This window comes from Paramormyrops kingsleyae, unplaced genomic scaffold, assembly GCF_048594095.1.
Source record: "Paramormyrops kingsleyae isolate MSU_618 unplaced genomic scaffold, PKINGS_0.4 ups44, whole genome shotgun sequence".
NCBI lineage: Eukaryota > Metazoa > Chordata > Actinopteri > Osteoglossiformes > Mormyridae > Paramormyrops > Paramormyrops kingsleyae.
In genome coordinates, this window is record NW_027325982.1 from 386,630 (window position 1) to 400,906 (window position 14,277).

General features: G+C 42.0%; 1 pseudogene; it reads right to left on the bottom strand.

Moving 5' to 3' along the window:
• Nucleotides 1-1,584: 1,584 nt before the first annotated feature.
• Nucleotides 1,585-1,817, bottom strand: LOC140586364 (U2 spliceosomal RNA; annotated as a pseudogene).
• Nucleotides 1,818-14,277: the final 12,460 nt, after the last annotated feature.

A 14,277-nucleotide genomic window follows, 5' to 3' on the forward strand; every position in this document is an offset into this window, starting at 1 on the left:
TAAATGTGGGTAACTCTCGCCAGTGTGGGGAAGCAATAAAAAAGGCCAACAGAATGTTGGGTTATATCTCTAGGTGTGTGGAGTTTAAGTCAAGGGAGGTGATGATACACTTATATAATTCCTTGGTAAGACACCACCTAGAATACTGTGTGCAGGTTTGGTCACCATACCTCAAGAAGGACATTGCTGCCTTAGAAAAGGTGCAACGAAGAGCTACGAGAATGATTCCTGGTCTTAGAGGAATGTCTTATGAGGAGAGGTTAGCGGAACTGAATCTGTTTAGCCTTGAGCAAAGGAGACTAAGGGGGGATATGATTCAGGTCTATAAGATTCTAACGGGTCTGGATGCTCTTCAGCCAAATGACTATTTCAATATTAGTCTAAATACTAGAACTCGTGGCCATAAGTGGAAATTAGCGGGAGAAAAATTTGAGGAAGCACTTCTTTACACAGCGTGTAGTTAGAGTATGGAATAGTCTTCCTGCTAGTGTAGCAGAAGCTAAAACCCTGGGTTCCTTTAAATCAGAGCTAGATAAAATTTTAACAACTCTGAGCTATTAGTTAAGTTCTCCCCAAACGAGCTTGATGGGCCGAATGCCCTCCTCTCGTTTGTAAATTTCTTATGTTCTTATGTTCTTTGTAATGTCATGTAAAAGCACCACCAAGGCAAATTCCTTGTATGGAAACATATCTGGATTCCGATTCTACATCCTTCATCAGGACTAGAAAACTTCCATCCAGCGTTGCATTTCACTTTGACGCTGTCGCTTTTGAAACACTTTTCTGTGATCTAGCTCTTGTTTTGGTCGCCGACTATCATCCAACAAAAGGTTCATTTCAGCTCTCCTAATCTGACATAAACCACACTCACAAACACTTTCGGGTTACTGTGTCACCGGGAAGGGATGGACTCCAGTCGGGATGGGTTTCCAGCATTTCCTATCCTGGCTGTTCTCTTTAGGGACAAACACAGGAATGGAGTCTAGTGATCACACCGGAACTTGACTTACCTGAACGGAGATGTATGGAGCAGACTCTCATATGCGCAGGGATGCTCTGGAATGCAAGGTCTTTACGCCCCACCGCTATAAGCTACGCCATCCGACGCCATTTCGTCAACTCTTCCACTTTTGCTCTTGTCTTTTCCAATCCAGAAAAGAGAAGAAACGTATACCGGTCCTGAAGACCGAAGAGAGACCCGAGTCGATATGGGGCTGCCGCTTAGCGGGTCGCCGTTAGCCGGGCCTCCGTGACGCCCCCGCGCAGAGTAGAATGCCCAGGGGCGTCGCAGCCACCGGCGTCCTCCCTGTCCTCCTGTCCTCTCAAAAAACAGCAATCATTTAAACAAACATGAGGGAAAATTCAAAAGGCAAAGATGAAGTCATGCCTTACCTCAGCACAGCTGCCCACCGCACAAACGACAGCGTGTCACCTTACTTTAAAAAAAAAGAAAAATTGGGGCCGCGCACGGACAGGGCCCCTCCCTCACACCACATGCGGCTAATTAGTTGGCCATCCAGAGGCACTCAGTCTATTAGTCACCCATTCAGTCAGTCAGTTCTGCCTTTCAACAACAGGGGGCAGTAGAGGTGCACCGTTCCCGGAAGCACTGCAATACCGGGTCGATGCCTGGAGCAGATGGGGCAAGCCCCACTTCCGGCTCCCTGTTCCAAAAATCCGTTTAATATGTGGTCCCCTCCATGGGGGACGTATCAAAATAACCTTTTCATACCAAAACAAAATGTAAATCAGCTCAAATACATGAATAATAAATATTATGCTTGTACTACTTACATTAACACATAATCACAATCTATAAGGCTGAAACATTCCCACACTATGCAAATCATGCCAACACAGTACAATAAGACTTTCAAAGATAATATTAAACAAACACCCACAGAGTGTTCCAAAGTGCATTTTGCAATGTCTATACTTTGAATGTCAAATTACAAACTTCACATAAATCTAAAGTACACTAAGATTAAGATGAGTTTGTTACCAAACCAAATATATAAGAAATAATTTATTTGCCAGGAATTAAGTTTATGATATTGAATGAAATGTGTGAGCATGCCCCAGTTAGTGAAAGTGTGTCCCCTACCCCAAGACTCCAGAGGGTTAAAAAGGAACACATCCGCAGACTTCCAAGCTCTGCACTAGGGCTGAACGATATTCTGTTTTGACATCGACATCGCGATGTGCGCGTGAGCGATAGTCACATCGCCGGAACATACGATGTGAAGGGTAGAAGCCCATTGTGTATTAAGAGAACGGTAGCACACAGTAAACACGAGTTTGTTGTATGGCTTGTTGCTGGGGTGACATGCACGTTCCGCGTGCCTGCACAGTGATTGGTTCGCTGTGTCGCTGCTCACCGCTCACAGCCAACATTCACTGCTAAAAATGCGCGACGAAGAGGATCCGCCGCAAAAAAATTATTTCGTACCAAAAAGAAAGTCGAAATCATCTATTTGGGACTATTTCGGCTACAAAAAGGAGGATGTTGACCAAAAAGAGGTACCTTGCATGGAGTGTCATAAAGTTGTGGCCACAAAACATGGAAACACCACCAATTTGTCTGATCACTTAAAACGGCACCACAAAGCTCTTTACAACGAATACAAAGCCAAATCTGGATGTCAACCAAAACAAACAAATGTTTGTGATGCCTTTGCCAGTGTGACACCTTACCAGAAAGGCTCTCAATGACAGAAAGAAATAACAGACGCAATAACGTTTCATATCGCTAAAGATATGTTGCCATTAAATACCGTCGCCAAAGAGGGATTTAAGAAAATGATCCGAACGCTTGACAGGCGGTATGTTATACCATCCCGCACATATTTTTCCCAAGTTGCGATAAAAGAGCTGTATGAAAAATGCAAATCTAAGATTGAAGCAGAACTGTCGCACGTGGAATACTATGCAACTACAACAGACTTGTGGTCCAGCAGGACAACGGAGCCCTACATGAGTCTGACGGTCCATTTCATCGCAGAGGACTTCGAGCTAAAAAGTCGCTGTTTGCAGACGGCATTTTTCCCGGAAAGTCATACAGCCGAGAATGTCGCAGAGGCCCTGAGAGAAGCGGTGTCCGCTTGGGGCTTAGATGAGACACGTCAAGTCTGTATAACAACAGATAATGCAGCGAACATGGTGAAAGCTGCCGATCTGAACAAGTGGACCAGGCTACAGTGCTTCGGCCACAGACTGCATCTTGCAGTTGGTGAGTAATGACCATGATCTTTATCCAAAATAAAAATACATTTTTACTCAGCTGTTTTACTTAATAACCTGTCCTGAACCTGACAAAACTTGTAAAATGAATTTGTTGCATGTGTGTACGTAGAGCTTTAAAACGTAAGAAAAAATACAGACACTAAACATTTAATTTTAAACAAAAAATAGTTTTATGAGCACATTTGAGGAGCTCTTTTCCAAAATGCGATAACTCCATTTCAATAGTTTTCAGGGAAATTAATTGTTTTACCTAGACCCACACATTTTGTGAATATTCAATTTATCCTGTTAAAATGTTTTTTGCTTAGTCTGAACATGTTGAATAATGATTATTAAATCAAACAACTATATTGTTGTTGAAAAATTCAAAGTAAATTTTTTTTCTTTTCAAAACGCTATAAATCCATCCATTTTTCCCAAAAATTGATGGTTGTCTTTTTTTAAAAGTCTTTTGTCTTTTATTTTTCATGTTCGCAGTTATTAATAAACAATTAAAATGTCTCATTGCAATATTTTACATATTCCTAATCATTACTTTTGCTGGTTCTTTGTCACAGCTTTTAGGGGCCGTGTACATGAACGCGTCCTGCATCAGCACCGAAAACTGAGAGAGAGAGAGAGAGAGAGAGAGAGAGAGAGAGAGAGAGAGAGAGAGAGAGAGATTATTATTGGCGTTTATCGCGTTTTGGAAAAGAGCTCTTCATTTATTGTTTGAAATAAAACAGTGTGCTTCAATAATTAAAGTTCGCAATGTTTTGTTTGTTTTCTCCGCTTAGAAAATGCAGTGAAAAAGGATGGCCGCAATGATCGTGCTACAGGAGTCTGCAAGAAGCTGGTGAGCCACTTCTCTCACAGCTGGAAGGCCAGCGATGCCCTGGCAAAAGTCCAGAAGGAACTCAATCTACCATCACATTGTCTCATCTCAGAATGCCAAACAAGATGGGGTTCCAGACAGATGATGATCAGCAGGATATTAGAGCAGCAGCAGGCTTTAACTCAGGTCCTGTCTGCAGACAAGAAGCTGCGGCATCTAATTCCAACCTGGCAAGATATAGATGTGCTGGAGTCTGTAAGCAAGTCACTGGGCCCAATGCTGGATTTCACTGATGCACTTTCAGGCGATGAATACGTCAGTGTCTCCTTTGTAAAGCCAGTTCTTCAGCTCTTCAACACTTCACTACTGGAAATGCGAGAGGAAGACACAGACCTGACCAAGAACATAAAGATGAAGATGCTGGACTACCTCAATGAGAAATACGAAGATGATGATACTCAGAAGCTGCTAGATATGGCATATTTTTTGGACCCCCGGTTCAAGATAGACTTCATCAGTGCAGACAAGAAGACCCAAGTTAAGGCCAGAGTGGTATCACAGATGATGGAATGCCAGGAGAAATCAAGCTGCAGCACTGACGTGGAGCCCAACGTTACCAGTGCACCCCAGGCAAAGAAAGCAAAGAAGTCATTGGGAAGCTTCTTTAAACAGAGAGAAACTGAAGCAAAGGGTGATTCCTCTCTGACCCTAAAGGATGCTTTGGAAGCAGAGTTAAACACTTACCTGCTAACACCTCCAATAGACAAAGAGGAGGATCCACTTGCATGGTGGAAAGTACACAAACTAAGCTTTCCTCATCTCGCCAGACTTGCCCGCAAAAACCTGTGTATTCCTGCGACAAGCTCGCCGTCAGAGAGACTTTTCAGTACTAGTGGCAACATCGTCACTTGCCAACGAACCTGTCTCAAGCCTGCAAAGGTTGATAGTAGAGGTCGACCGATATGGGTTTTTCAATAGCCGATGCCGATGACGATATTTAGGAGTCAGGGTCAGCCGATGGCCGATATATGCTGCCGATATTTTTTGGCCGAAAATTGGACGTTTTCCCCTCTATTTGCATGATAAAATATCACATTAATAATAACAAACGATACACAAAATTTCTCAACTTAGCATTTACTGAATACTGACTTGTGTAAATTTAAATATAAACTTAAATAACAAAAACACAATACAACTTATAAACAACTTAAACTTATAAACAATAAAGATAGCAGCATCAGAATCTCTTTAGCAGCAAACTCATTCTTCAGCTCCCAAGCTCACCAGTCTGCTGCAGATATTGCACCTGGCTTTTCCTGGTGTTGGCTTTGTGAAATGCTGCCATACAGGATTAGATTTTTGTTCAGCCATCAGACAGCAATTACTAAAACAGAAGAATAAATGCAAGGTTAGAATTTTTATTATAGTACCTTCATCTTCAATTCATTCTACAATTCCAGTATTCCATGCACATTAAAACAATTACACTCTAATACATTTTGAAGAAAAAAAAAACACTAAGTGCATCATGGTATGATGAGTAGTGTACACTAACATGTTGTTTCTGTTGTTAGCAGACAGATAGCTTAAAGCCAAATTCACAATCAGAATCTAGTGATCCCGGAAAATAAAATAAAATAACTGTCGTATTGCACAGCCTTGTATGCAAGGACAACATAAGCCCCTAGTGATTGTGACGTTGTCTACGTATAAGCCCGTATAAAGGACAGACATGTTTAATGAGGAAACTAACTGCGCAAAGTCATGCACTTTTTATCTAGACGTCTGACAAATTGTTTGAATCTCCGGTCTCAAATGAAAAAAAGTTGCACAGAAGGACCATTGTCAGCATCAGCTCAAGTAAATGGTAACCAGGCTTTCGAACAAACACTTTTCTCCGCCATGCATTGTTCTTAGCAGCTCTGTATCTCCCGAGGACGGCGCTGTCTGTGATCAGGGCAGAGTAACGCAACTCTCACACACGCTGCAGTATTTGAGAGCTGCCTGCTCCGCCCCACACACTCACAGAGTGAAACTCTCCGACACAAGAAAAAAAACATAACTGATAACATCGGGCTGATATGGTAATAATTAAAATGTTAACAAATAAAATGATTTTTAACGATTAAAAAACGTCTGTGAGCCCACCAATAAGCGCACAAAACGAACTCTATTAGAATCAATGATCCTTAATGTTACCTGTAAGCTACAGTTGGTTGAAGGCTCATTATCATTACCCCAGTTCCCAATAGCGTAATTCGCGTTTTCTTTTAAAGCAACATTTCATAGCAAACTACTTAAATAAACAGGTCATTGAAAGATCAGAATTTAAGCCTTTTATCCCAGGACTCTTCCAAAACTTCTGGCTGTGGTCCTGCACAAGGCAGCATGGGTCACGTGTTCCACAGCAACAATAACACTGGGCTGCCCGCAGACGTGCCTGTCTGAAAATCGGCGTAGTGCACTCGGATATCGGCCGATGCGGATACATTAAAAAATGCTAAATATCGGCCCGATATATCGGCCGGCCGATATATCGGTCGACCTCTAGTCTGGACATGCGACAAAATGAGAATCAATACAGAAGATCTCATTATCCTTATCCCTATCCAAAAGAATTTGGTTTTGCTAACTCTCAGGAATTATCCTAGAAGTAGTATACTAATAAAAGTAAAAAGCCTATACATATACAAACAGCCTGGTCTGGTCCAGCAGTCTGGTGTAATTCCTGCCCTCTCAGTCCCCGCAGCTCCAACAGCCTTCAGAAATGAATATTTGTCTATTAGGCTAATATCTGCATTGATGATACAGTAGATAATGGTAGTAAAGTACAGCCTAATTTCTAACTCACCTCTTGGTCCTGTGCGCTGTCCTGATCCTGCCATCTCCCTGCTGCCTGCACACTGTCCTCATCCTGCCATCTCCCTGCTGCCTGCTCACTGTCCTGATCCTGCCATCTCCCTGCTCCTGTGCCTCTCCTGCCTTCTGCTGACCACCACTTTCCTTCATACACATTAAGTAACCTATACTTTTAGTGTAATGTTCTGTAGCTCTTAACACTAATATTTCCTACTTACTCTTCTTTTACCACCAAAAGAGTGTCTGATGTCTCCATCTTTCCTTTTCCTCATAGTGTGTCTGTGAATAAAATCTAATCTATATTTAACAAAACAGTATCTGGGCTATCAGATGAAGCTTCTAAAATGTCTATATATATGAAATTGTGGAATGCAGAATCAATACCACTAAAATTCAAATAATAGGGCTTATTATTTGTTAGCTAGTTTTTTTTACGTTGCCCCTATAGGTGTCACTTATAGTAATGTTTTTTCAGAGCATGACGTTAGACATTCTTATGCGTTAATATTAGCCTAATAACAAACCACACAGGCTAAGTGGCAAATTAATTTCAGAATGGCACAATTTATTCGTGATAAAATGAGAACGAAAACATATGGAGTTCATCTCCTTGGAAAATGACCATGATCGATTTTCCCTCACCAAATAAGCCTGGTTTAAATAGAGAACTTAGCTCATCTTGCTAGTTAATGTAACTAAAGTTGACTGTACCGGTGTTCTGTCGAGTTGAGCTACTTTGTCGAGGTAAGCTATGATTAAGGCTATCAATTAGCACTACAGTAGATTACCTGGACAAAGTAGCTCAACTCGACAGAACATCTGCCTCAGAAGGACAATGGTAAGTAATTCAACTTATAAAGACGTCAGCTTGCATTAGTAGATGAAACACTTAAACGAATAAATGAAGGTTGTAAAATAACACATTTTCAACAGGCTAGACTTCTGCTGGCTACTCACATTTACCAATGCACGACAAACAGTACTATGACAGACGAACACAATGAACAGGTCACTCAATGAGAATGAATGACGCAACCGACTGGCTGCTTCTAGCGCCGAGGTGGTTAAAATGGTACGGTCCACATTAGGGGTGTCTGAAATTGTTTTACATAAACTTTTCCTACAAGGTGAGGTTATCTTTTTTTTTTTTTTTTACAGCAAAAGAAAAATGTTAAAACCCCCCCCAAAACTGCTATTTTTGTCTCTTTGGGGGGGTCTGGGTCTTGATCGGGGGGTACAGTACCTCCCATAATTTGAACCATGAGTCTGATGTAGATTGAAAATTGTATGGTACTATGTAAATGATTCTCACTGACTGAATAACAGCAGAATGGTTGCTGTAATCATCTTGCAGTTTACTATAAAGAGAAGTGTTTCTATGTAACAGGTCAGCAAAAGAAACTGCTGTCCAGAGGCTTAACGGTGAGGATACGACTTCATTCTTAGCCTCAGCAATTGGTCCAGCAAAGCCAAGTGCATGACAGGGAACAAGAAGCCCCAGTTCTGGAAACCACCGTCACCCCATCAGCGTGGAAGGAACCTGTCGCTCAGGGAATGAGGGAATTCACAGGGTGGAAGGACACATTCTCTGTGCCTGAGTACGAGACCCACCACTGGTCCAAACAGAGATACTGTACTGGTTTTTACTCTCTCGTGAGAGGGAGCAATATGGATTTCTAAAAACACCCAAAACTGCATTTAAACATTTGACATTATGTGAAGTGATAAAAAGATGCAACAAATACCAGTTATCATGTTCAGAAGGTCAAGTGCACTCACCCTTCCCTTTGTTGGCATTAAGCAATACATTTTATTGACTGGGGGAGGGGGGTGCCACTAGAATTAATACCATACCGGAGAATGCTCGGTATGCCATATGCCCCATATATATATATATCCTGTAGCTGCAGTGAGTATATTAGCATTATTGTTAACAAGTGTACTGCCACAGTAACAAGTACATATATATGTGACAGTAAAATTTTCTGGCCATCTACATTGATAAAACTTAGATGATTGTACTGTTTTATTATTAAATACAATTATTAGATAGAACCGGCTTATGTATTTGCTCTTTAAGAGGTTTTTACTGTTGTCTGGTGAGCTGTAGTGCAACCTGTCTGACTGAAACCTGTTTCTCCTCTCAGCACTAGGCGATTGGAAAAAGCCGTGAGCTGGACAGATAATGAGTACTGGGCAGCCTGGAATAAGTGGGATGAGGTGATTGATTGGGGAGATGACGAATCTCCACCCACATCACCTCCCTCTAACCAGGCTGGCACCTGTACTGGAGACGTGGATGCTGGGGCGGTGGATATTATCATCAGCCCGTATATAAACGTATGTATTTCAGAACTTTTTTTAACATGAGTTTGAGACAGTCTGATGTTAATTGAAGTTTAAAAAATTGGTCGGTACTATGTAAATTATTCTCACTGATTGAATAACAGCAGAATAGTTGCTGTAATCATCTTACAGTTTACAATAAAGAGAAATGTTTCTGTGCAACAGGCCAGCTAAAGAAATTGGTCTCCAGAGGCCTAACATTGAGGATGCAACTTCATCTGTGTGTCCGGCCTCAGCCAGTGGTCCAGAAAGTGCATGACAGGGAAGAAGCCCCAGTTCTGTCCACCGCACTCCCCCCATCATCTTGGAGGGAAGCTGTTGCTCAGGGAAAGAGGGAATCCGCAAGGCGGAAGGACCCATTCTCTGTACCTCAATATGAGACCCACCACTGGCCTAGGCAGAGACACTGGTTACGACAGCCACCAAAGACCTCCATAGATGAGAACATCATCCAAGACCTCTGCAATGGCCTGCAGACTTTTTCACTGTCATGAGGTTGAGCTGTATTTAAACTGTATTTATTATAAAATAAAAATTTCAAGCTAATACTGTCTCAGCCAAATACTGTCCTCTATGTCCATCAAAAATGCAATGGAAAAGAAAATATATCAAGCATTTCAGTAGATACTGACTGTATTGAATTACACTGGGATAGTGAATCCCCTGGGAGAAAGCTAGATGTAGGCAGGGTTTCATCTATTCTGTTATATAATCATGAGTGACATATTGCAGTAATGGAAAAAAAATAAACCTATCAGAATCTTACATACCTGGATCATGTCCCCCCTTAGTCTCCTTTGCTCGAGGCTGAACAGATTCAGCTCAGCTAACCTCTCCTCATAAGACATTTCACTAAGACCGGGAATCATTCTTGTAGCCCTACGTTGAACCCTTTCAAAGGCAGCAATGTCCTTTTTAAGGTAAGGTGAAAAAACCTGCACACAATATTCTAGGTGGGGTCTTACCAAGGAATTGTACAATCTTAAGCTTCACCTACCTTGACCTAAACTCCACACACCTAGAGATGTAACCCAACATCCTACTGGCCTTTTTAATTGCTTCCCAACATTTGCGAGAGTGGGACATGGCAGCAACAACATACACACCAAGAGTAGTCCACCATTTTGGCTTGGATTATAGCTTCCATTACTTTTCCAAGTGCCTATAGTTTGTTGGATTACTTCTATCCCCTTTTTTGAATATGGGTGTTATATTAGTAACACACCAACAGGTACAGATTTCTGAAATAGCAAAGTTAAATAATATCCCTCATCTCTTTTAAAACTATAGGTAAGATGCTGTTATGATCTCCAGTCTAGAGTTGCAGTGTAACAGTATTCACAGGAAAGGGGATAAAGGGACAAACAGGGTAAGGGCAACAAGGGGACACCAGTGGACAAAGGGATATTTTTTTGCATTTTATTCATACACAATACTGACACTAGAAGCTAAAACTGGGCCTTCACTGGATCTTCCAGCAGGACCACGATCCTAAGCACATGTCCAAATCAACACAAAAATAGTTAGCTGACTATAGAAGCAAGCTTCTGCCATGGTCATCTCAGTCACCTGACCTGAACTCCACTGTAAACTTATGGACTGAGCTGAAGAGTAGAGTGCTGATCTGGAGAGGTTCTCTAAAAAGGAATGGACTCAGATGCCCGGTTTGGTATTCTCCAACCTTATAAAAGACTCAGTGCTGTTATCCTGGCAAAGGGAGGTTGTACAAAGTATTAAAAGCAGGGGTGCCAATAATCATGGCTCAAGTATTTTTGTTAAAAATAATTATTTCTTGATGGATTTTTTTTTCTTCGAAAAATTTATTTCAATGAAAGGTTGGATTTTTCTAATTTTTTCGGTGTTAGATGAAGCTATTTTAGTAAAAGGTAGATTTTTTTCTAACCCTTTTTAAAAATATTTACAAGGCCTGCCAATAATTGTGGAGGGTGCTGTAGCTTCTCTAGGTTTATTATTATCTGTGAGCTCCCTTGCCTGCAAATTTTCTTTTACATATTCTGCAACACCACCTCCCTTCTTGCTTATCTGGTCCCTACAGAACAACATGTAACCATCCATATTATATTCTTCTCCATCATTGTCACTCAACCACATTTCTGTTAGTCCTATAATATCATGAGTCTGATGAAATGAAGGCCTCAAATCATGAATTTTGTTTCTACTGCTCCTAGCATTTAAATACAGACAGCAAAGGGTAGGCCTTTTACACTGCCCACTTATTAGTACTTAGGGCTTTTTGTCTCCCCCCTCTTATATTCTTAACTAACCTCCCTGGAAGACTACAACCACTTCCTATACAACGACCCAATGACTTCCTACAGTGGCAGCCAGGAGCACCAGTGCGTGGGATGTGCACCCCGGGAGTCGGGCAGCGTGCCTTCCTGGGGCAACCCGATGGATCCACCAGGTAGAGTGAGCAGAAGCCTCCCCGCTGAGGGCACCGGTACCCGGAACGGTTGTGCCAACACATGTAGCTGCAGACGCCGGCCATGCTTGCCAAGGCCTTGGCAGAGGCTGAGCGGACTGAGACAATCCTGTCCCTGTCTGCAACATCACGCCGGTCGCCAGCCACTTCATGCCAAACCTGCACCTGCGCATGTGGGGGCTCCGTCTGCAGAGAGGGACAGAGCATGCACGTTATACGCGCAAAGCCATGGCAGCTGCGGAGAGATCAGACACTTTACCCACTACTGCCCTGCTCCGGTGCCTTGCCTCCAGCTGGGAAATGCCAGGTGGATGGCGCTGTAAGGGGGGCAAAAGTCTTGTATCTTTTCTAGTTACTTATGGTTGAGGTTAGGCTGGAGGGGTAAAGGTTGTTATTGTTGGGATTCGGGTTTTTCCACGTAGAACCGAATAGAGAGTCCACACAAAGAAATGAATACAAACGTGTGTGTGTGTGTGTGTGTGGATTTGCATTGATCACATTTGAGGACCAAACTGTCCCCAAAGTGTAGTAAAACCTGAAATTTCCCTACTTTTGGGGACATCTTTTGAGGTCCCCATTTGGATAACGTCAGTTTTATAAAAATCTGTGAATGCAATCAAAAAAGTAAAAATGCCAAAAGTCTTGTATCTGGGTTGGTTACTTATGGTTAAGGTTAGGGGTGGGTAGGGATTAAGGGTGTCGTGACTGGGATTAGGGTTTTTCCCATAGAAATGAATGGACAGTCCCCATTTAGATAAGAAGACCAACTTGTGTGTGTGTGTGCGCGCGCATTATGTATATATTAAATTTTGGGGACCAAATGTCCCCACAATGCAATAAAACCTGAAATTTTGACGATGTGGAGACCAGCTTTTTCAGTCCCCCAAAGGGAAACTCAATTTTAAAAAAATCTGTGACTGCAATCAAAAATCTAAAAAAAGTGTTTTGACCACAGAAATGAATGGATGGTCTCCAGGAAGATGAATACAAACGTGTCTATAATTGCATGAAAGAGAACGCAAATCATACAGGACATCTATCCTGGCAAGGCCATACTTCTCTCAGGAAAGCCAAAGCCCAACTTTTCTGTACCATTGTAATACAGATAATGTTTAACTGCTGTAATTAAGCAATACTATTGAAATAATTAAAATATAGAGATTAAATCAGGTGTGTTTTGTGATTTTAAATGAGTATGTGATATACTTGATATAACATGAATGTACAGTAAAACTGGTCTAAGTCGCCATCTTGTAACTCGTCAATGTGCACAAGTCGACGCTCAAGCAAAAGTCCCGATTTTTCCTAATGATGTTTCCTTTAAAATTCCTTGTGTAAATCGCCGCTTGTAAGTCGTCAAATTCCCTTAGTCGTCACCTAAATCCCGAACAACACAAATGAATGGATTTTCCTACCTGTAAGTCGACACCCCAATCGCTGCATTCCCGCCGCCTGCTTGTCACCACGGCGATGTAGAAACGGGGAATCCCCACCTATCGCACTAGTCGCTCCCTGGGCTTAAGTCTCGCGTGTATAGTGCGGTGTAGTAGAGGTATGGTGTTATATTTACTAGTCGGCAAAACGGCGAGATAGACATAAGTCGCCGAAGTGTCGACTTAGGTGTATCTCGTCAATTCTCTAAGTCGTCACTTTTAAGCTGGTCCCGCGAGTGTCGACTTAGACCGGTTTTACTGTATTTCTGTCAGGGTCAGCCCCTCCTGTTGTCCCACTCTGTCCCTTCCCCGTTTGACCAGCAGGTGTCGCTGGTCATCCTGTTCTTTATGTTAGTCTTTGTTCTCCCCTGTTGCCTGTCTTGTCATATGGCTCAATGTGTTGAGCATCCAGTTGTGTGTACCCTTCTGTCCTGTGTTTGAGTCCCACCTCCTCTGTCTTTGTATTTTGCTCCCTAGTGTTTCATTTGAGTTTTTCTAGTTCCTGTATCTGGTGACGTTGTATTTGGTTTTGTTCCTTGTGCCCCTGCTTGTGTCTTTACCTTTTCTGTAATTCCCCAGTGTTAGTTTCTGTTTCCTTGGTTAGTTCTTAGTTTCCCTGTTATCAGTTCCTTTTGAGTTTATTAGTTTCACCTGTGCCCTGTTTCCCTGGTCTTTGTTAATTAGCCTCACCTGTCCTGTGTTAGTCTCGTTACCCCTTAGTATTTTAGTTCCTGCTTCTGTTCAGTTCCCCAGTGGTTCATTGATTGTGATTGTGTGTTGTTGATTGTCGTTGTTTGATGGTTTTGAGATTTTCAGTGTTCAACGTGTATTAGGTTTTTGTTATTCAGTCTTTATTTATCCCCTTTAGTTTTTGACCCCTCGTGGTCCTTTTGGTTTTTGCTGTGTTTGTAGTGTTTTCTGTTTTATTTAATAAACCCCTTTTTGTTCTTGGAGCCGCCAGTGGATCGTCCACCCTTTCTGTGCACCATGCCTCGTTCTCGCGCCCCGGATCCCTGACAAAGTAATAGTTTTTGGGTTTCCTGTCGTGAGAGATGAAAGCTACAGGCATGTAAATATTGTTTCCTGTAATAACTTTTTTTTAAATTATTTTCCTCATTGTTAAAAATCCCATGCAT